This window comes from Halichoerus grypus, chromosome 11 (assembly GCF_964656455.1).
Source record: "Halichoerus grypus chromosome 11, mHalGry1.hap1.1, whole genome shotgun sequence".
Lineage (NCBI taxonomy): Eukaryota > Metazoa > Chordata > Mammalia > Carnivora > Phocidae > Halichoerus > Halichoerus grypus.
In genome coordinates this window covers 89,267,989-89,290,745 of record NC_135722.1, presented here as the reverse complement: position 1 = coordinate 89,290,745, position 22,757 = coordinate 89,267,989, and the positions used below count along the sequence as shown (strand labels likewise).

Genomic DNA, 22,757 nt, shown 5'->3' with positions numbered 1-22,757 from the left:
GACTATTTTATCGAAGTATATTTCTCCAGAGTGTGAAGCTTCTCGACAGAGGGCACTGCCTTGGGCATGTGCACAGTCACCTTGGGATGACAGTGGTTTTAGCAGGGCTCCCTTTTCTCTTTCCATTATGAGCTTTCTGCCTCTGTTGGTATTACATCCAGCTTTAAACTGCCCTAATTGCTAGTTAATCGTTCTGTTGTTTTTGACAATACTCAGGGGCATAAATTGCTTCACTGTCTTATTCAATTAAATTTGGGACCCTGAGTAGGGATAGTTTTTGAAATCAATCTTTGAGGTTATTTCTAACTTTGGGAGATCTCCTCTTAGTTTTTTTTCCCCTGGTTCTCTCTGGTAAACTATCTGGAACATGATTTATCTTATTGCTCTCATGAAGTTACCAACCTTTTCTTGATTGCTTGACACCAAAATCTCCACTGTTTTCAAGGCTTGAATTCCCCTATACAGTACTCTGTTTCAAATAACGTTTGCTCCTTTGAGAAGAGTTTCAGAATTCTCTGTTTTCCTGACCTGACTCTCCTCTTGAGCAAAATCTTTAAACCACTGATTTGGAAGTGGAACAAGGACAGTGGCCTGCTTCTCTCAGAGAGATACTCTGCTTTACACTCAGGGTGCTGGATGCAGACAATAGTCTCTGGGTCTTCTGACTTTTCTCTCCTGCAAAGGATCTTTTCCTTATAAGCAAGATGAGGTATGGATAGACAGGGCCCCAGTATTCTCAGGTGGCTTTACCTCTACTTTATCAGTGGGTTGGGTGAAGAAAGGGAGTTACTGACCTCTCAACTATACTTACCTGGAAAGTAACTTCCGCAACATGAAGCTGTGGGAAATGAGAAATGACTGTTACCTGTCCATCCTGGGAAGTACTGTAGCCCTTGACTGGGAGTTGGATAGAGAGCTCCATCTTCTTGGCCACATCCACATAGGTGGGACTTCTATCATGCTGAGCTGGGCTGGGGGGAGCAGAGTGAACATGTCATGGCTCAAGTGCCTTAAAATCTCACTGTTTTTTTTTTAAGATTTTATTTACTTATTTATTTGAGAGAGAGAGAGAGAATGAGCAAACAGAAGGGGTAAGAGCAGAGGGAGAGAGACAAGCAGACTACACTCTGAGTGTGGAGCTCCATGTGGGGCTCTATCCCAGGACGCTGATATCATGACCTGAGCAGAAATCAAGAGTTGGGTGCTTAACCAACTGAGCCACCCAGGCACCCTAAAATCTCACTGTTTTTACCAAGATTTAGTAGATTTTCTTGAATAAATGATTCTTCATTTGCTGCATAACGTTACAATTTCCAGAGACTTTAAATGGTTGTTTTTTAAATAACTTTAAGCAATTACAATTTTTCCACTGGAAAGTAGATCCTCAAAGATCCTCAGAACATTATTGTTCACATTGTATTTTTGGTTGAGTGTGTGTGTGTGTGTGTGCATGTGTTGTGGAGTGCATTGCTGGACTCTTATTTTTAGGATTTTTTTTACATATGACAAATTATACTGGTAGTGATTTAAAGTACTGATATAAAGTTTCCTTTTTAAAAGTAAATTAATTTGGGACGCCTGGGTGGCTCAGTTGGTTAAGCGTCTGCCTTCAGCTCAGGTCATGATCCCAGGGTCCTGGGATAGAGTCCCACATCAGGCTCTCTCTCTGTCAAATAAATAAATAAATAAATACATAAATAAATAAATCTTTTTTAAAAAAATAAATTGATTTAAGCTATATGTTTCTACAGTAGAAAGACTTAATAGTAATGAAAATCATAATCCTTACCAAAGTAGGGAATATCAACACACCATGTTAAATTGGGGAAATAAGAAACAAAGAAAGTAAATGAATGATTCTTAAAAGGATATATTTTTTTCAGCTCTGACTCAAAACATGGACAAACAAACAGCAGCCACAACACTTTTGCCTACCCCAATATTCATGTTCATTTTTAGCACTCAGAGTTGGTCTCCAAAATTCTCCACTTAAAAAAAGAATGAACATTTCCAAGAAAAATAGTTTGAGTCAAGAAATAATCAGTATAACTCTAAAAAAGACTATTATTGACAGAAGGCAAGGACATTTTTAAGACTGTCAAGGGCGGTAATAAAAAACAAAGAAGCTGGCTCAAAGGAACTCTACTAAGAAGGTTATAATCATTTGAATATTAAAGCAGATGAAAGTTATGGTTAATTACAAAAGTTTTGAAAGGTTAGGAAGTTTTCACACAAAAGAAGGCTAAAATAGAAAAATTTTAGTTTTACTAGTTTAATTAGTGAACAAATGTTATTGTATGTGGGTATTTTATATATTCTTTTAAGTATATATTTGCAAAACATAGATATTTGCTTGCTTTTATCTGTGTAAACAGATTTTGGTAAATACAGAATACTTGGAGTAACTCAGACAGCTCTAGACAAATTGGGAACCATACCAAGGACTCATTGAGAACTTATCCATAAAATTGATCTTACATATCCCGGTAGCTTATCAGTTAAGAAAAGGGTCTGGTGATTAATAACCAAATTACCATTTACTGCCAAAGTTTAGTTTGTTGCAAGATAATACCCCCTATGCCCCTTGAAAGAAGGCTAAGTATGCAGTTGATTCTGTTTCTCCTAGGGCATATACCTCTAATTGACACTTCTAATTTTAAAAACATGCTTGTAAGGCCTATATTTTAAAATAAGGATACCAAAATTGGTAAATGTGTTATGATGGTAAATAATGGCAATAAATATAATATAGTAGTGAGACAGCCAGATAATGCCAGGTAAACATGACTCTAAAAGACCGTTATTCTAGGAAAAGGCCCTAATTGGCAAAATACTTAAAACTAATTGAAAAGCATGGACCCCAGAAGCTTTATCAATATATCTAGTGAAGTTAAGACACGGAAAGGAAGCTTAATCTAGTGTTACGTAGCTCATTTGAGTTACATTTGGAAAAAGCAACTACATGTCGCACCTGACCAAGAATCCGTTAACTTATAACCCAGGTCCTATATCCTTGGCTGGTCTGAGATGTTATCATTTATCTTTTTTGTTTGATAAAATAAAAGAACTTTGAGAAAATATCTGAGTAAGCTTAAGAACAGCCTTAGGATGATACCATCTGAGTATAACTATAGGTAAGTATAAAAACAAGTTTACAAATAATGACAATGTATGACAAAATGAACCAAATCCATGGTACCTACAACTTAAAACAGGTTTTAGAGGGAGCATAGTGCTCTTTCCAGATAATATAGATTGTAATATTGTATTGTAATATAGATTGTATATATTTGTATTATACTGCTATTTAAGGTATTTGAAACATTTAAAAGAAGCAGCTGTACTAAATTTATAAATGTGTCTTAAGTTGTTTAAGAAAATTTTATTAATAATATATATCCCTCCATGTCTAAATAAACTTAACATTTATTAAATATTCATGTAATAAATTGAGCATTTAATAAAGTATAATTGGTAAGTGATTTTCTTTATGCAAAATGAAACCCTTGGACATGAATCTAATCAACAAGAAAAAATAAGTGGATTAAAAATATTAGATAAATAATGATAAAGATGGTACATGGCAGATGTTTAAAGCAAAAATAGTGAAGGAGACATAGAGATAACTGATATTTGGGAAAACCTGTTCTAAGTGTTAAAAAAATACAGCTATTGGTGTTATAGAGATCTGGGTTTGAGTCCCCAACCCCTCATTTATTAGTGTGTGATTTGAAAGACAGTTACCTAAACTTTCAATCCTTTCTTGTGCTCATCTGAAAATGTAGGAAAACAAAACCTCTCTCACAAGGCTCAGGACAACATGTTTTGTTTAGTATGGGATACATGGTGACATTTTCACTAAATGATCAGTGTTATTTTTACCATCCTTTGGAAATGAACATATCGTTGGGAAAGATAGTCTAACAAATAAAGCCTATCCATGCTTATCCTCATTCTACCACACCTTTCCCTCTTTTTTTCCCCACAGTCAAACCCCTTCAAAATGTTGTTCAAATGTTCATGTATATAGTTCATGTTCATGTATATAGTTTTCTCCCACTTCCTCTACCTTCATTCACTTCTCAGCCTACTGCAATCTAATTTCTATTCTTACCATTTTACTGAACTATCTCTTATACTTTTGGAGCTTTATTAAAATCATTTGTACCATTTCACAAAATTGACACATCCTTCTTTAACCTAGTACACTTCCTTTCACCTTCACCTTGCTAAAATCCTCTGCTACTTTTCCTTTTCCTCTCACGTCTCAGTTCTCTGACTAAGGCATCTATGTCTGCCAGTCCGACAGAAGGGGACTATCAGGGTTCTAGCTTCTGACTTTTCTCTCATTCAGTCCAGTGTTATTAGGGAATCTCATCCAAAGCAATACCATGATTATAAAATCTCTATTCATGGCCTAAACCTCTCCTAAGTTCCAACACTACATAGCCAAGACAGAGACAGAGACAGACAGAGATAGAGAGAGATAACATTTCTGTCCTCATGGAGTTTATAATCCCTGTGGAGGAGACATATAATGATAAAGGAAGTTCCAAGACATGTGCACATGAAAATAGTTAATATTGGTTGACTTAGGAAAGCCAAGGAAGTTTGAAGGAAGTATTGATTGAATTGAGGCTACAAGATGTGTAGAAGTTAGCTAGGCAAAATGAATGGCATTCTAAGCAGAGGGAACAGCATGTGCAAAGGCTCTACGGAGTGAAGGATCATGGTGCAGTTCAGAAACTGAAAGAAGGTCATTCCAAACAGAGGGAACAGCATGTGCAAAGGCTCTAGGGACTGAAGGATCATGGTGCAGTTCAGAAACTGAAAGAAGGTCAATTATAACAAGACTGGATAGAGTACCATATGAGATCAAATGGCATGCAGAAGCTAAGAGTTCAATCTTTACCTAAAGGTTAATTTTAAGCATTATGAGTATAGCTTTGGGTATTTTCGTTTTTTTTGTTTTTTTTTTTCTTGTTGTATTTATTGAGTTGGACTAGGTTTCAGATACTTCTCTAGGTTTTTGGGATAAATCAGAGAATAAGATAGACAGATTATGACTGCCTCCTTGTAGCTTATATTCTTATAAGAGGAAGCAGACAATACAAAATAATGCAATAAATAAGTAAATCATACAGTGTTTTGGGAAGTGAAAGCTATGGAAATAGAAGTAAAGCAACTTAAGGGGGGTTGAGACTGTCAAAGTGTGGAGGATGCTATTTTAAATAGGGTGTTTGCTGTAGTCTTCATTGAGAAAGTATCACTTGAACAAACACTTGAAGGAGGTGAATTAGTCAGTCATGTGAATATCTGGGAGTGGAGTATTCAGATAGAGAGAATAGTAAGGCCAACGACCCTGGAGCAGAAGCCTGCTTGGCATACTCATATCCAAGGAATAGCAAAGAGGCCATATGACTGGAGTGGAGTGAATGAGTGGGAAAAAATAGGAATCATATCTAAAATTAATGAGTGTGTGTGCATATTATATAGGGCTTTGTGGACCATTGTAAGGACTTTAGTTTTAATCATAAGAACCCTTGTTGAGCCTGCAGTTCCTTTTAATTGTCCAATGCAAATGTCAAATGTCATTTGGAACTTTGAAGGAAGGTCATAGATACATATAAGTTTTTGATTCATCTCTAAGTAGCAGTTAAAACCAAGGATATGGAAGAGATGATCTAGACCAGAGACTGGTAAATTCCATGGGACAAATCCATCCTTTTGGCTGATTTTGTAAATACAGTTTTATTGGAACACAGCCACATCTATTAATTTACGTATTGTCTATGGCTGCTTTCACTTTACAATAACAAAATTGAGTAGTTACAACAGAGTATATGGTCCACAACTCTTGAAATATTAACTCTCTGGCTTTTTACAGAAGAAGTTTGCTGATCGTTTGTCTAGAGACGCAAAGCACCTTGAGAGAATTAGGAGTATGACTGAGTCTTGGGCAACTCCAACATTGACTGCTTTGGGAGAGTAGATTGAGTATACACAGGAGAGAGAAATCAAGTAACTATAGTGAAAATCTAGCACAGACTTCATAGGAGTTTAAGAAGAGGGTGTTTCAGATATTAAAGTCATGATCAATTAAGATGACTGAAAGCTACTCTGCAGATTGATAATTTGAAGATCACCAGTTGTCCTAGTAAAAGCTGTTTCAGTGGAGGGTTGCGTGTTACAGTCAGAGTCAAATGGAAGTGGCTTGAGGATTGAATGATACATGAAGAAATGTTACAGGGAATGTAGACATCTCTTTGATATGTTAGTGAAGAGGAAGATAAAGATAGCAATGTAGCTGGAGGTAATTGTTGGGGGTCAAGAGAGGGTTTTGCTTTTTGTTGCTTTGTTTCTAGGTTGTTTAGACTAAAAATTTAACTTAATTAAAAGTTTGTGGAAGAATTTAACTGAAGAGGAGAGAGATGTTAACTGTTACAGAAAGAATGGTTAAAATAGTGTTAAATTCTTCAGAAAGTGGAATGGAAAGCACATTTTGCAGAACAAGCCCTTTGTTGTAACAGAAGAGGAAGAGAGGGAGAGTATAAATGATGGAAGATTTTTATGCCTGGAAAGGAGAACATGACAGAGTTTCTGTCTGATAACTTCTATTTCTCTTTAAAACAGGAGTAGGAGATATTTGAAGAGTGTGAGAAGAAGTTGAATAGAGAAACAGTAGATTTGCCAGTTAACATAGTAAACTCATCATGGTTTAAAGACCATGAAGTTGTAGTGGAACCAGGCTGTCTCCTTGGGTATTTTGTTTTGTTTTGGTTTGGTTTTACTTCTGTGCTCAGCAACTCAGGTACAGGCATGGAAGACATATTTGTTTGGGTTCATTCAGTACTGGGGGCTTGAAAGGGGGATGAGACAAAACATTGAGGAAAACTGAGGTTATGTTTTATAGACAGTTATTTAAAAGATGGATTCTGGATTCTAAAGATTAGAAGAGAAGAGTGAGTGGAGTGCCTGGAAGGTTAAAGCAAGAATAATTGGATAAACAAGGTGGAAGAAAAAAGTTTTGTTCAGAAGATGGTTTGATAGGCAGGGATTTTGGAATGTGGAGCAATCTACCATACAAGCAAGTTCAAGGGATAAACTTAAACGGGTTAGAGAGGGTCATTTGAAGATGAAGAACCTAAGGAAGTGAACCAAAGTTGTTCCATGAAACTTCCTTGTAGAATTTGAGGTAATGGGAGTTGATGCTAGAATTTTGAGGGTTTAGATTGGCTACAAAGAGCATGGGGAGGAATATTTAATGACTGAAAATTCATGGGGCAGACTATTTAAAAACTGAAGAAGGATAAATTGGAAGACAACAGATAACAGTATTTAGAGAATGGTGTAGTCAGAGGGCAGAAACTTCAAAGGAGACAGTTTAATTTTAACAGGAAGAATAATAAGAAGCCACAGGGAACCAGAAGGACAGCACCAGCACTTCTTTCTTTAGAGTTAAAACAGATGTGAGAAAATGATTATCTACCATTCGAGATAAGTATAAAAAAGTGCATAAATGACAAAATGAACTAAACCATGGTACCTATAATTTTTTTTTAATTTTGTTTATTTATTTGAAAGAGTGAGAAAGTGAGAGAGAAAGCATGAGTGGGGGAAGGAGCAGAGGGAGAGGAAGAAGCAGGCTCCCCGCTGAGCAGGGAGCCTGATGGGAGCTCAATCCCCGGACTCCGGGATCATGACCTGAGCCAAAGGCAGATGCCTAAGCAACTGAGCCACCCAAGCGTCCCAGTACCTATAATTTAGAACAGATTTTTGTGTGAGCATTGTGTGTATATATATATACACACCCCATATATGCCATACACACACACACCCACATATACCACAAATACAGCAGGATTGACAGTTCCAGAGAGTATTGAAGAATGGTTTTGAATGGCAGACTGAGAACTGAGTAGGGGATTACACAGAATTTTTGATGATGGTGCAGTGCAGGATAGACAGACAGAAGGGCATAGAGCAGGCATGGTAGATTTGGACTAGTGGTCACTTTGAAATAGCTGGGCATCAGGCCTACATCCAATGAATCACATATCCTATATCAAAACAATACCAAGATTTAGAAATTCTAGGAAAAAAACCTTTCTCCAACCTGTATCATAATTTTTATCCTTGATTTTGCCTTTACCACCTTAATTTAGAACATCAAATCTTTCACTTGTAGATTTTACCATATTTTCCTAACATCTCCATGTCCCCACTCTTGGTCCCATTTAAACCAATCTTGACAAAGCTTCCTCACTGATATGAGGAATTCTTAATCTCAGGAAACAAACTGAGGGTTGCTGGAGTGGGGGGTGGGGTGGGAGGGATGGGGTGACTGGGTGATGGACACTGGGGAGGGTATGTGTTCTGGTAAGCGCTGTGAATTGTGCAAGACTGTTGAGCGATCTTCTTATAATACAGTTTGAATACCCATCAGTGGCTCCCCAAAGTCAGGTTGTTTCATAGGGTTCTGCTTATCCCCTAAATCTCTTCTTGCCTTGGAACACAATGCTCCATTCATACAGAACCATGTTTTCTAGAACTTTCCATGGTATTTGACATGTCCAAGCCTTTGCCTATGTATGTTCTCTGCCTGGAGCTTCCCTTCCACCTCTTGTGTCAAGCATTTTGTCTCCCACAGCCAAGCTTCTAACTCAAGGCTTTCCCTGGATTTAGTTTTCCAGGAAGCATTAATCTATCTCTCCTTTGTATCCTGTATATATGTCTATTCAAATTGCTTTGACAAATGTTTGTTGATTTTATGTCTTTCCTTAACAGTTTTTTCTACTAGACAATGAACTCCTTGAACGATGATGTCTGCCACCTTAAAGATGCTTAATAAAGGCTTGCCAAATTGAAGTGGACTTCACACACCTGCTCTTGCCATAAACACATCGCTCTCAAGTAAGTCTTCTCTCTTTGGGCTCCAGTCTTGAAATACAAATTGACCTCTCAGAATTTTTCCTCTAATGCCCTTGTTGGAAAATGTTAATAACTGGTCAGTGACAGGCGTGATTAAGCCTTCTCTTCTCCTTTATTTAGACTGGTGTCACTGCATTGGCTCTGAGAGATCCATAAAGAACATTAGCACTGCATTCACAGTGACAGGACAAACCATTCCCTAGAAATTGATAAGGGCCTTTTTTTCTGGAAATGAATTCGGTTGTGGCAAAACAAATGGTTGTCTCAATTGCCGTCATCTCCTTTTCTTTAATAACTTTCTTTTTTTTCTTTTTACCATGTCCCTGTCTCTGATTAATATAATGAATGCATTTGTCTTTGAAGGATGGGGATTGGCATTCCAACACAGAGGAAAACTAAATGACCTTTAAAAAAGCCCCTTTACATGTGTTAAGCTATCATTTGTTTGGGAGTTTTGGTTAACAATCTTGAATTCTGGGTCTTATTTCTCAAATAGGAATCAGTGATCCTGAAAAGAAATTTAAAAGCAAATTTTAATTCATTGAATGGGATAAAATATTCAAACTAATAGTGTATTAAAAAAACTCTCAAGATGATTTCATGTGAGCATTATTGGGTGATATGATTACACAATAAAATAAAACTTCCCTTCTGGTTCTGGGGAGAAAATAGAACACAACTAGTTGGTATCTTAAAACTGTAAAGTAAATTATCTGGCAAATGCATAGCAGACAGGCATTTGTAAACTCCTACTATGTTTTAGAAAATGTGGATCTTTTGTTCCCTTAGATTTCATTTGCCAACAAGGAGTTAAGATAAAGAACAAACTAGCACATCTTGTTGGAGTGACAGGTTTGCCCATTTTTCCCTCGATTTAAAAATTTGTTTCTGTTTTTTTGTTTGAACAAAACTTTCTGGTCAGTAGGCCTCAATCATCTCTTTTTCTCTAGAAAATGAGAAAACATAGATCTCAGCAGAAAAATAGGCTTAAACATATTGCTCATCTTCTAAAAACTCTGCCTTATTTAGATTCCTTTCAGACCATTGATTTGAAGAAATATTGACTCAGGAAAAACACACACACACACACACACACACACCAGAAAACCACGGAGAAAAGCAGACAAACAACCAGTAACAACAACAAATAACCATTCTTATTCACATCTCCCCAAATTAACCCAATTCTGAAAATCTTCTATAAAACTTGTCAATGGAATGATTGCTTTAGAATTTCTATGTTCAGTGATAAAAGAAGTAATCATGCACGTTTTCTGGGTCACCTACCCACTCTGACAATCAGGCACTTTAATGAAAATACTGTTTCATGCCTTATAATAATACTATTTTACATCTAGAGATTAGGAATGCTCAGAGTTCAGTTTTCCAAGACATTCTCCACTACTCTTATGACTTGCTTTTTGATATACACCCAGTAGGACTTCTAATCCCCTGCTGAAGATAAGAAAGCTTATAATAAATGAAGGGATTTTTTGCCTAAGTTCACTCATTTGAATTAGGAACAGAGGCCGGAAACATAAATATTCTGGTGAATTGTTTCATTGGACCCATAGTTATATTTATTTAAGAGATAAGTCCTGTATCTCTATTCTAGCTAGCAAATAGAATACAATGATGCCTTATTAATCTGGGACCAAGGGGGAATAAATACTGTATGGGGATTTTTCAGATGCTCATAATATTTGACATCTATACAATGCTTTGCCATATACACAGGGCTTTCACGGCCTTTATTTAATTTTATCCTCACAACTTAAGCATGTCACAGTTGTGAGCAAGCTGAAGTTAAGAAAATAGAAGGGGGCACCTGGGTGGCTCAGTTGGTTGAGCGTTTGACTTTTGATTTTGGCTCAGGTCATGATTTCAGGGTCATGAGATCGAGCCCTGCATGGGCCTCCTCACTGAGTGTGGAGCCTGCTTAAGATTCTCTCTCTCTCCCTCTGACCCTTCTCACCCTATCCCACTCTCCCACTTGTGCATGTTCGCTCTCTCTAAAAAAATAAAATAAAATAAGAAAAGAAAAGAAAAGAAAGAAGATAGAGGTTAAAAAGTTTGCCCATGTTACAAAATTAGTTGTTGTCAGGGTAGGATGTGAACCTAGTATTTTAACTTACAGTAAAATGTTCTTACTTCAGGCAGCTCTTAAAGATAAATGTTATCTCTACAAATATTAAAATAAGTTTTGTTCAAAGTTCTGTCACAAAAAATTTTAAACATTTATGATGCCTTTCCTAGTATTCACAGAGAAAAGGTACTGAATATAATTTAAACTTTTTCCTCCCCCTTGAGTCAGGATGATAATTAACTTCCGTTATTGTACTTTACTGTTATAAGTATAGGCCTGTACCTACAGTTTTGTGTTTCTTTCTTATTTCTCAGTAAGAGTTTGTCAGATATCACCCTTCCTGATATGTGTGCTCATCTCAAAAAGCCTTTCTTTTTCTTTTCTGTTCCATTTTCTAATGTTATGCTTCTAATGTACTCTAGTCTGAGATACTAGGTCATTAATCTTATTAAATGTGTTGGCTGTGGTAATGGGTAAAGCGATCAGTGAGGGATTAAAACTCCCAAATGTTAGTGTGCATAAACACTGCTTGGGGAGTGTATAAAATACAGATGCATAGGAACTATTCTCAGATCTGGTAGATCTGGAATGGAGATCAAGAATTTTAACGAATGCCTCATGTATTTCTAAAGGAGGTTTTCTCCTGTCATTCAGTAACACCAGTGTAGGGGCAGAATACATGTCTCATGCATGAAGCATACGATATCAATTCCATATCTCTTAAGATGTTTGCTTCAGATTCTAGGAGAGGCAACATGGTCCAGTAAATAGGATTTGGAGGTAGTCACACCTGGATTAAAAACCAGTTCTGTGACTTTCAAGTTCAGAGACCTTGGAAAAAATTCTTAACCTCCCTCACCATCACATCACATAGGAAATACTTCCTCACCTCATGTCACAGGGTTGCTCTTTCTGATCAAAGGAGATCATGCCTGTGAAAATATCTTCATATACTATATCATTCTATACAGTTACTTAGAATTTTACAGTTTGTTGCTGCCAGAACACTTACTGGTAGAGCAATCAATTATTACTTTTCTGAAGCTCAATGGCTTTCCAACTGGGGTAGCCAAAATGCTGCTTATCAGCAACCGAGATGGAACATTCAAGACCAGGACACCCCGGCTGTTAGCGCTTTAGGGCACTCACCAGGCAAGTTTGTCCAGGATCCTGCCAGAATGAGGAAGAAAAAAACCCACACGCATACCACATAAGCGAAGAGGGAGCAAGGAAGAGCCTGTTCCCAGTGAAATGGAAATTGCAAGATTTTACAGCAGCAGAATCTCCTCCAGGTTTAACACCTGCTCAGTCACCCAACCCTCCCAATTTGAATAAGTGATTAACAACTCATTAACAGATCATTAGCTAAATCAGCCCAGTGTAGTGAAGAGGACCCAGGTTCACTAATTCCCCTGGATTATCACCAAATGCAGACCCAAAAGGAAATTAAATATGTCTGATAAAAATGCTAGCAATTATGCTATTTTTATATAAAGGTGGGGTAAAGCGGTTTGTAGAAAATGACTCTTCTCCTTTACGTCCAGGAAAGCAGGAGCTTGACCCTGTGCCTGTTGCCTTCCTGAGTATAATTCGGGAATAGTTTTATTACTACCTAGCCCCCCTTCCCTATCTCAGATTTTTCCCAAGTGGCTGAGTGGACACCTGATTACTGCTGGACCATTGGATATTTCAGGTTTTAAAGAATTAATTAATTTATTTCTATAATCATGTAGTCTTTCTAAAATGTAGTTAACATGCAGTGTTGTATTAGTTTCAGGTGTACAATATAGTGGTTCAACACTTCCATACAACAATCCCATTGAACAATTCTACTGATGGACACTCGGGTTGTTTCCATATCTTGGCTACTGTAAATAAAGCTGCAATAAATATAGGGGTGCATATATATCTTTTCGAATTAATATTTTCATTTTCTTTGGATAAACACCCAGTGGTGGAATTACTGGATCACATGGTAGTTCTATTTTCAATTTTTTGAGGAACCTCCATACTGTTTTCCAGAGTGGCTGCACCAGTTTGCATGCCCACCAACTGTGCGTGAGGATTTCTCTGTCTCCACATCCAGCTTTAAGTCTCTTTTCTCAACAGCTTCCTGTGCACACATCAGATGTTGGTTTGGCTGTCCAATGACTGTTTTCTGCAATTCATATAAGAATTTAACTTTTCCCAGGGCGCCTGGGTGGCTCAGTGGGTTAAGCGTCTGCCTTTGGCTTAATGATCTCAGCGTCCTGGGATCGAGTGCCGCATTGGGCTCCCTGCTCAGGGAGGAGCCTGCTTCTCCCTCTCCCACTGTCTCTTCTCTGGCTTGTGCTCTCTCATTCTTTCTCTCTCTGTCAAATAAATAAATAAAATCTTAAAAAAAAGAATTTAGCTTTTCCCCTTGGTTATAGTCTGGTGAAGGGATGGGCACACGGCACCAACTAAGCCAGTTAGATACTCCCTTCCTGGACACAATTTCTTGCACAGAGGTTCAAAAACACTGAAAACAGATGTCATTCTATTTCATTCTGGCAGTGGCTCGAATGAGTCACATGTGGTTCCTGCCTCCACAAGTACCTTGGTTCCTGCTCGTTTCCAAACCTGGATCTCCAGCTTCTCCTTGATTCTGTGTCCCCATTAGCTTTCCCATTGGCTATCCACCCATTGGCTCATGCCAGACAATAGGAAGTCATTTTTAATTATTTTCTCTATCACCCCCTACATTGGCCATCAACATATCTGATTTTTTAAATCTCCAGGTTATATATAGATTCTGTTCATTTGTCTTGGTCTTCACTGCCACTTTTGCCCTCCTGCTAAATACTTTCACATGGCAGCTACCACTCCCCACCCCACACATTCTAACATAAATTGGATGATCTCACTAGATTATTTAAACATCTTCAATGGCTTCCTATTGCACTTAAAATAAAATCCTGTTTGACCTCCTGGTTGGTTCTTTTTTTTTCAGCCTTCTCTCATGCCTTTCCCTCAGTGGGGCAGTCCAGAGACACAGCACCATTTCGGGTTCCTTGGGCAGGCAGAGTCATTCCCCATCTCAGGGCTTATTAAAATGTGATGCTATTCCCTCTTCACATGAATCTTTCCTTTTTATCCTCTAGGTCTTAGTTTAATGTCACCTCCAAAGAGAATCGTACCCTGATCATCCTATGCAAGTCAATTTTGTTTCCTTTAAAGGACTCATAAACTTGCAATTACATATTTATTTATTTTGTTTGCTTATTGATTATTTGTTTTGACTATTTTGCTCATTAGGGAGATGGGCATAAATTACAGTTTGTTTGTAACGGTCCTAGTCTATGCTGGTTGTCTGAGCAAAGTCTTACAAGTAACTCAAAATATCCAGGTTTAAAAGGTCACCCGAAACTTTAGATTATAAGCACCATGAGAGCAAAACCAGTGTGTGGTTTTTTGTTTTGTTGTTATTATTTTTTAAAATTTCACGGAGACATGTCAAGTCCCTAGAACAAAAGTCCCCTTGACGACCTAGCTAGCTCGTGATTAAATTATCACTATCAAAAGTCTCACAAATGGGATTTTCTAGAATATTATACTGTAGTCTCCATTCCTAATTTACTACAGTCTGCAAGATTTTTTCTCTCTCCTCTGATAAAAACCTGCTTTCTCATCTTTCCTAGGCTGTTAAAATTAGATTAAATTGATAAAAAAGTGTCAACATTCTCCTTTGTTTCTTATTCACCATCATCTTTCTCTTTTTTTTTTTTTTTAAGATTTTATTTATTTACTCGACAGAGAGAGCAAGAGAGTACAAGCAGGGGGAGCAGTAGAGGGAGAGGGAGAAGCAGGCCCCCAGCCGAGCAGGGAGCCTGACACGGGGCTCGATCTCAGACCCTGAGATCATGACGTGAGCCGAAGGCAGACGCTTAACCATCTGAGCCTCCCAGGTGCCCCTCTTCCTCTTCTTTTTTGAAACTAATGCAATCATTTATGAGACCATCAGAGCTTTACCTCTCTTTATCTTCCAAAACGTACTCATATTTCCATATTATCTCTTTAAAATTATACCCTTCTAGGTTCACACACTTGCTTCCTTACTGACTTCAGCCTTCCCACCCTATTTCCAACTATTTGGGCTTTGTAGGAAGGCAATTAAAACCACAAACAGGTTCCCTAGTACCCATATCCAGATTACCATTATTCTGGGCTGCTTGTTAGCTTTGTGACCTTGAGCAGGAAGGTCACATGTGAAGCAGACATAATATTATCATAGAGTTATTGTGAGGGTGAACTGAGATAAGCATTAAGTGCAGAGCCCGAACAAACTAATATGATTGATGAATGACAGCACCACCATCATCAACATCATCATCATTGTAATTGTTATATGAAGACTTAGAGTACCTGGGAAAAGTAGACCCTCTATGCATGTAATTATTGTAGTCAATGACACTAGCATCCATCCTGATCACCAAGATGACATCCAAGAACTCCAACATTCACAACTCCCTGGGTCTTCATTTACATAAATGCTACCTGAGTCTCACAACAGCAACATCATCAGACTCTAAATCTCATCTTCACATGTAGCGGCTCAATTTTAATTATTTCTTTTCCTTCCTTTCTTCCTTGCTTTTTTTCCCTTCCTATTTTTTTTTTTTAAAGATTTTATTTATTTGACACAGAGAGAGAGACAGCTAGAGAGGGAATACAAGCAGGGGGAGCAGGAGAGGGAGAAGCAGGCTCCTGGCTGAGCAGGGGGCCCGATGCGGGGCTCGATCCCAGGACCCTGGGATCATGACCTGAGCCGAAGGCAGACGCTTAACCGCTGAGCCACCCAGGTGCCCCCCCTTCCTATTTATTTATCTTTCTTCCCTCCTGAAATTTATATCTACATCAGCCTAGTTTCAAAGATATCTTTTTTAAAATCCTTAGAGACTTAACTTGTTTTAAATTCTTACAGAAGCATAATTAAAAAAAAACAGAATTAGAGATTATTTAAAGAAATCAACTTGGATATTTAAAAAAATACTCATTAAGCCATATCTAGTGTAATCCTGACCTGATAACCAGATACTAAGATGGTCCCAAGTGAACCCTGACTCCTGGAATTCACACCTTGTCTAATGTTCATCTTTGAATGTGGACTGGACCTAGTGACTCATTTTAATTGATGGAGTAACAGAAATTTGATGGAATGTCACTTCTGTGGCTAGACAGCAAAAGGTTGTGACTTCTGTCTTGCTACCCAAACCCCTTCTATTGCCTTCTTAGATTGCACACTTTGATGAAACAAACTGTCACACTGTTGAGACCAGCATCTGGCAAAGAACAGAGGGTCTTAGACAGCCAGGGTGGAGCTAAATCCTGCAAACAATCACAAAAGTCTGGAAGTAAAACCTTCCCCAGCAAGGCTTGAGATGACTACAGCTCAGTCAACACTTTGATTGTGGCCTCTAAGACAGTCCAGTGGAAGGTCTAGTTAAACCATGCCAATATAGTATGACATTTGAAGCTGCTAAGCTTTGGAATAATTTGTTACATGGCAATAAGATAACTAATGTACCTGGGTAGCCTTTTATATTTAGTCTTTCTCATCTCAAATTCAGGGTGTTGAACATAGGTGTTTTTTTTTGTTTTGTTTTGTTTTGTTTTTTTTTTTAAAGATTTTATTTATTTATTTGACAGAGAGAGACACAGTGAGAGAGGGAACACAAGCAGGGGGAGTGGGAGAGGGAGAAGCAGGCTTCACGCTGAGCAGGGAGCCCGATGCGGGGCTCGATCCCAGGACCCTGGGATCATGACCTGAGCCGAAGGCAGACGCTTTAACGACTGAGCCACCCAGGCGCCCCTGAACATAGGTGTTTTAAGATCCTGCTGCCTTGGGGCATCTGGGTGGCTCAGTCAGGTAAGCTTTTGCCTGCAGCTCATTGACTTCTTCATGATTTTCTTTCTGCAGCTGTATACACATTTCAAACTTTCTCCCTCACCAGTCTTCTCAGCTGATAATCCATCCTGCAATTTTAGTGAGAAGTTGAACCTTCAGCATTCCTGGCTCCCCCCAGGTCTCTTCTCCTAACCTCGATGTCTCTTTGTGTTTCTAACCATTCCCCACCTTTACTTCTCTCTCACAGGATGCATTGGCTCTCCTCCTTTCTGAAGACCACTCATCTACTTCTCCTCCTCATTATTCTATTCCCTCCTGCCTTCTGTGCTTTCTTTCTTTCTTTTATCTTTCTTTCTTTTTTTAAAGATATTTGACAGAGAGAGAGAGAGAGCACAAGCAGGGGAATGGGCAGAAGGAGAGGGAGAAGCAGACTCCCCGCTGAGCAGGGAGCCCAACAAGGGGCTCGATCCCAGGACCCTGGGATCATGACCTGAGTGGAAGGCAGACACTTAACCAACTGAGCCACCCAGGCGCCCCATTCCCCAGGCTTTCTTATAGCAATTAAACTCTCCTCCCTCTGTTCATTTTTCCTGTCCCCATCTCGTAATACCTACCCCTTTGACACAAATGTTATCTCTCCCTATCCTTTAAAAAGTAATAATAATGACCCTAAACAAAAGAAGGCAACAACAAATACATGTTTTCTTTCTACCCTAAGTTCTTCTTCCACTCTTTACCAGGAATGGTTGGCGCTAACTCCCTCAGGTTTCCTTCCTTGTTTCAGGAACCATTTAAAAACCATTAGCTTACTTTCCTGGGAGAGCTGCTGTCCCAGTGAAATATAATTTATAATTGTCTGTCTTCAGCTTCCATTGTGTCAATACTCTATCCCTCACAGTCTTTTTGAAACTTACAATTATATATTTGTATCCTCTGATCATTCCATTTTTATCTCCAGTTCTGGACCTTCCTTTTCTTGCTCCTTGAAAGGAGATCCTAGAAAATGTCCTATCCTCAGCTCCCCTTTATTTATTCTTTGAACAAATATGTAGTAAGCACTTTCTGTATTAGATATTGTGCTGTACTATGTCTATCTGTTGCCTTAGATTTTTTTCCGTCTCCTTTGCCCCGATCATTATTTTGGTTTTCACCATTGCCTGGAAATCATTATATGACTCTCTTGTTAACACTCCATGGAAGCCCTTATACTTACTCATTTTCACGTTTCATCTCCTTCAAACCTTACACTTTACTCTTACTTTCATCTCTCTCAGCTTCTGGCTAAATCTGTGTGTTGTTGTGTGTTATTTCTTGCGCCTGTTTCCTCCATTCCATCCGTCTGCCATCACCTTACCCTATGCCAACCCCTTATTATTCTCTTCCTAAGCTTCTGTGATATTCTAACAATTTGTCCTTCATTTAGCCTACTTCTGTTCCACTCTGTTGTGTTCTAGTCTGTTCTAGCCAATTCTGGTTCTTTCCATTTCTTCTCTCCCTCCCCTGCCCTCTCCTCCCTCTTCATTGCCTTCTCTTCCTTTTACTTCCTACTATTGCCATTAGGTGAGTTTCTTCCTTTTTTATTTAAAGATTTTATTTATTTATTTATTTGTTTATTTATTTATGTGTTTATGTATTTTTGTATTTATTTATTTAAGAGAGAGATTGAGAGAGAGATTTATTATTTACTTGAGAGAGAGAGAGACAGCACCCGAGCGGGGTAGATGGGGGCAGGGGGACAGAGAGGGGAAGGGAGAGAATCCCAAGCAGACTCCGTGTTGAGCATGGAGCCTGACTCCAGCTGGATCTCATGACCCTGAGATCATGATCTGAAATGAAACCAAGAGTCCGACGCTTAACTGACTGAGCCTCCCAGGTGCCCCAGGTGAGTTTCATTTTCCTTACAATATCTCTCAAAGGATTTGTTCTCAGTCTTGGTTTACCAATGAACATCTAAAGACACTGATTTAACTGATCCAGGGTGGGGCCCAATTGACATTTTTAGTTTTAATATGCAGCCAGAGTTAAAAAAACACTGACATAGGAGAAGTATTCGTATTTTCCCACCAATCATCGAATGAAGCCCCACTTTCTTATTCCAGCATTTGAAAAGGTCCACACTATAGTTGCAAAGTTTTAAAAATCTTAATTCTTAGTACATTCTTATATGGATACTTATCCAACTAAACTACCTGCTACAGTCCTACATTACTTGGGATCTCCTGTAAGTATATTTCTGCTCATAAAATTTCCATCACCTAGAATTTGCAATTATAGCAAACTGATATCACTGCCTCATCCTCATTTCTCCATTTGTCAAAATTTTAGTTGATGCATTCAAAGCTTTTGCAAGGTGTTAAGAAATAAACTAAAACTCCAACACTTAAAAATTTGGGCAAAGGGCCTGAACAGATATTCATAAAAGATAAATTGCTCATGGCTAGTCAACATAAGAAAAAGATTACTGAATCAAGCACAGATTTAAATGGCAATAAGGAACCTGCTTATTTCAAATAAAATAATAGTGCTTTTAAAAAAAATAATATTTTGTTCTGGCCAGGAGCTCTTGAGACTAGCAATTTCATTTACTATTATTAAGAATATAACTTGTATTTTCTTTCTTTTTTTTTTTTGCCACACACAGCAAAATGTAATGAGAATCCTAAAATCATTTTTGATCTAGTAATTTCACTCATATAAATTTATCCTGAGGAAATGATCCAAAATTCAGACAAAATTTATATGTTAAGTTAGTTACCAAAGTGTTATTTATCATAGAAAACAGTGGAAAAAATGAAATGTCCAATAATAGGGAAATAGCTACATAAATCATTTACCTGTCGGAATGTTTCCATTAGAAATATGTTTATGAAAGACACAATGGGGTAAAAAAGTATGTTTGATTTAAATGAAAATCATCTAACAACTTCTGTACATAATTGTTTGGGAAGGGGACTTATTCCTTACTCCCATTGTTCCCTTACTTACAGGGAATAGAAATACACGTATCAGGGATACCTCTGGTCTTTCTTTGCTCCCACACACACTCCACCCCGTGAAAGGAGTAACTTGATAGATGGGTGAATTTGAACACACAGTTCTTCCTCTGTTTTCCTGTTTTTGTATCTTTTTTTTTTTTTTTGGCTTAGAGAACTCACATTCTGGATTTTCCTATATGTAAAAGTTTACAAGGGCAGCCCCTAAAATAGGGAGTCGCATAGCCATCCAACATTGCCTGTGTGGGTAAATCGCCCAAATTTTATGTTCAGATATGCTGAGTGGTTTACATACATCACCTCATTTAATCCTCAGAGAAGTTCAGAGTGGGTCACTATTCCCATTTTGCAGATGGGGAAATTAAGGTGAAGTAACTCATGTATTTATCCAGTGTCCCCTAATTAGAAAACTGACTGAGAAAATAGTAGACTTTAGGTCTGACTGACTATAGGGCTTGTGCTTCTAACTATTAAGGGCACCATCTCCTTAGCAGAAAAGTTGCTTCCCACTTAAAAACAATCAAAACAAGCAAACAAAAACAAAACCCCTAATTTGGATTGTGAGAAAGGAATTGACTTTCAAACACTTTCATTTCTGGCATTTCTAGGAACCTTTAGGTAGAAGCTGGAAGTATGGAAAAATGACACAGCCAACACTCAGCTTTCAGGCAGTGGTCGTGCAGGAGTGAGAAGCCTGAGGTAAGAGGGTGATTGTGAGAAGCGCTGCCCTGCCTCCTTCCTCCCTGAATGATGAGTGCCCATGCCAGAGAAGAACAAGGCTCTGGGAGTTCCTTCTGCAACTCGGCATTCTTGGGTATGATGCTGCCTTCAGAACTCCGGTAATTGCTTGTAAATCTTACTCAGCTCTGGAAGCTCTTGGTCCATTTACTCAGCCCTGATGTGCTGTGAACTAATAAACCAGAACGAGAAACGAGTTCTTGGAATCATCTCTTGAGAATTCAACTCCCCTATAAAATGCAAGTTTGTTCCCATCAGACTCGATGACTTAGAGCAAACATCCATTGCATGGTGGACCAATGTACAAATGTGGGTGCAGCATGCTTTCTTTGAGGCAGAAGAAAGAAGCACCTGGAGCCTTGCTCAGTCACGTGATCAGTGCGCGTCAGCGGTACATAGATCAGAGACTACGTCCAGGCATAATCACAGTTCTCTTCTTGTCAAAAGGCATGTGAAAACAGCCCGCTTGCCTATAGCACTGAGCTGCACACAGAAGCTAACAACTGCGCAGTATACTTACCATTTAAAGTTTGAAAAAAAATATATGTCCTCATTCTCCTATTGAGAAAATAGAGGGCAAGCTCCGGAGTAAAACAGAAGCGTCTGTTCATATTAGGTACTATGAAGTAATGAGCACCAATCCACACCCTTGTCAGCTTGCATCTTTTGCTCGTTACCCACCATTCATCCCCACATTCTAGATGCAAAATCTCACTGAAGGGGTTTCCTAGTTCTTTTTATTCCTCTGCATTGATTCCCTAGACTTGTAGCCTAAACTCTGTATAACCCTTGAGAGAAATCTTTCAGAAACAGTGCTTCCACCAAGCAAGTCTCTTTGACTCTCTCTCAAACACTCTTTCTTCAGTTATTTGCAAAGTCCAGACATGCCAGCCTAGTATGCAAGCTTGAAAAATCATCTCAACATATACTGTATCACCAATCCTTCATTTCTTCTATCGTTCAACACAAAGTTTTCCAGCAAGGCTAGATTTTTGACTATCTCCCAAGCATATACATATATATTTTACTATTATATCATATTTTACATATTAGAGCTCAGTATATTTTCATCAACCTGGACTTCTTTGCCCCATCTTCTCTGCCCATCCCAAATCCATCCTGCTCAATATCTCAAACCTGACTAGGAAGCCCTATCTCATGGAATCGTATAGTAGGTATGTAGATCTTTCCGAGTATGGCAATGTTGAGTCTTTGGGAAGAAATGTCTTGTGTTTCCCAGGATATTTTAAATTACTTACAGATATTAATGCAAGCTGGTGTTTTTCATTATCTTCCAAAAGGGAAAGAAGAATTTTAATAGTCAATTACTTTCTTTTGCAGGAGAGATAGATGAAGAAAGTAAGGCCGACACAGGAGGCTCCTTACGATCCCTGGGGTAGGTATCCAAGGGGATACAGAAATAGAACATTTCCCCAAACACATCGAACACATTGACTTACTTTTCTGCTGGCGAGCGTGAGACCCAATGATGTATCTAATCACAGCAAAACTGATAGGTGCTCTTAATGATTTTGAAGTTCTGGATACAAGATTGAAAAAAGGAAAATAGTGGGAATAACAAGCGTTGCTTTTTCAGCTCCTTTTCCAATCGCAAGTTCTAAGTTTGGCAGGGAAAGTAAGATATGAGTAAGGAACAGCTGGCTGTAAAGATGGTGTCAAAGCGGGATTTGTTTTCCTGGACCACGGCTTTCCAGAACAAAGAGTTCCTGGCAAGAGATGATGTTCATCTCACAGGAAACGTGGGAGAAGAGTTGCTGACCTGACCAAAGAGCTTGAAAATGAAATTTGTAGAAGAAAGTGAAAAATGTCCAAATAAAACTACAAAACCAGATGCTCTTGAGAATAACAATGACACAGAGAAAACCATCATGATACAGGTTTTACTCTGTTACTTTCGGGAGAAAATGAGAGGGCAGAGGATCAAGAGGCTCTGGTCCTAGATGTCTATATTCCAGGGCAGGTCAGCCCCTGCCTTGTTCCCCCAGGTTTGCTCTTTGCCAGCTCCTTGCAAAGGAGCTGTTGGTGTGCTTTGGCTGCAGACCCAGACTGTTTGGACTTGTGATTCAATTTGATAGGGGTGACATGCAAGTAATACGCTTAATACATCTCCGTCTTGAACCAA

General features: G+C 38.5%; 1 long non-coding RNA gene across 1 annotated transcript in view; it reads right to left on the bottom strand.

The window, feature by feature from the left end:
* LOC144379542 (uncharacterized) overlaps positions 1-22,216 on the bottom strand; it is a 50,428-nt gene extending 28,212 nt beyond the window's left edge. Inside the window, exons 1-2 of the long non-coding RNA XR_013442703.1 lie at positions 22,075-22,216; positions 866-971 (exon numbers count right to left, since the gene is read on the bottom strand). This is a non-coding gene — a long non-coding RNA (uncharacterized LOC144379542). The remainder of the gene's footprint in view (positions 1-865; positions 972-22,074) is intronic.
* Between the last annotated feature and the right edge of the window lie 541 nt (positions 22,217-22,757).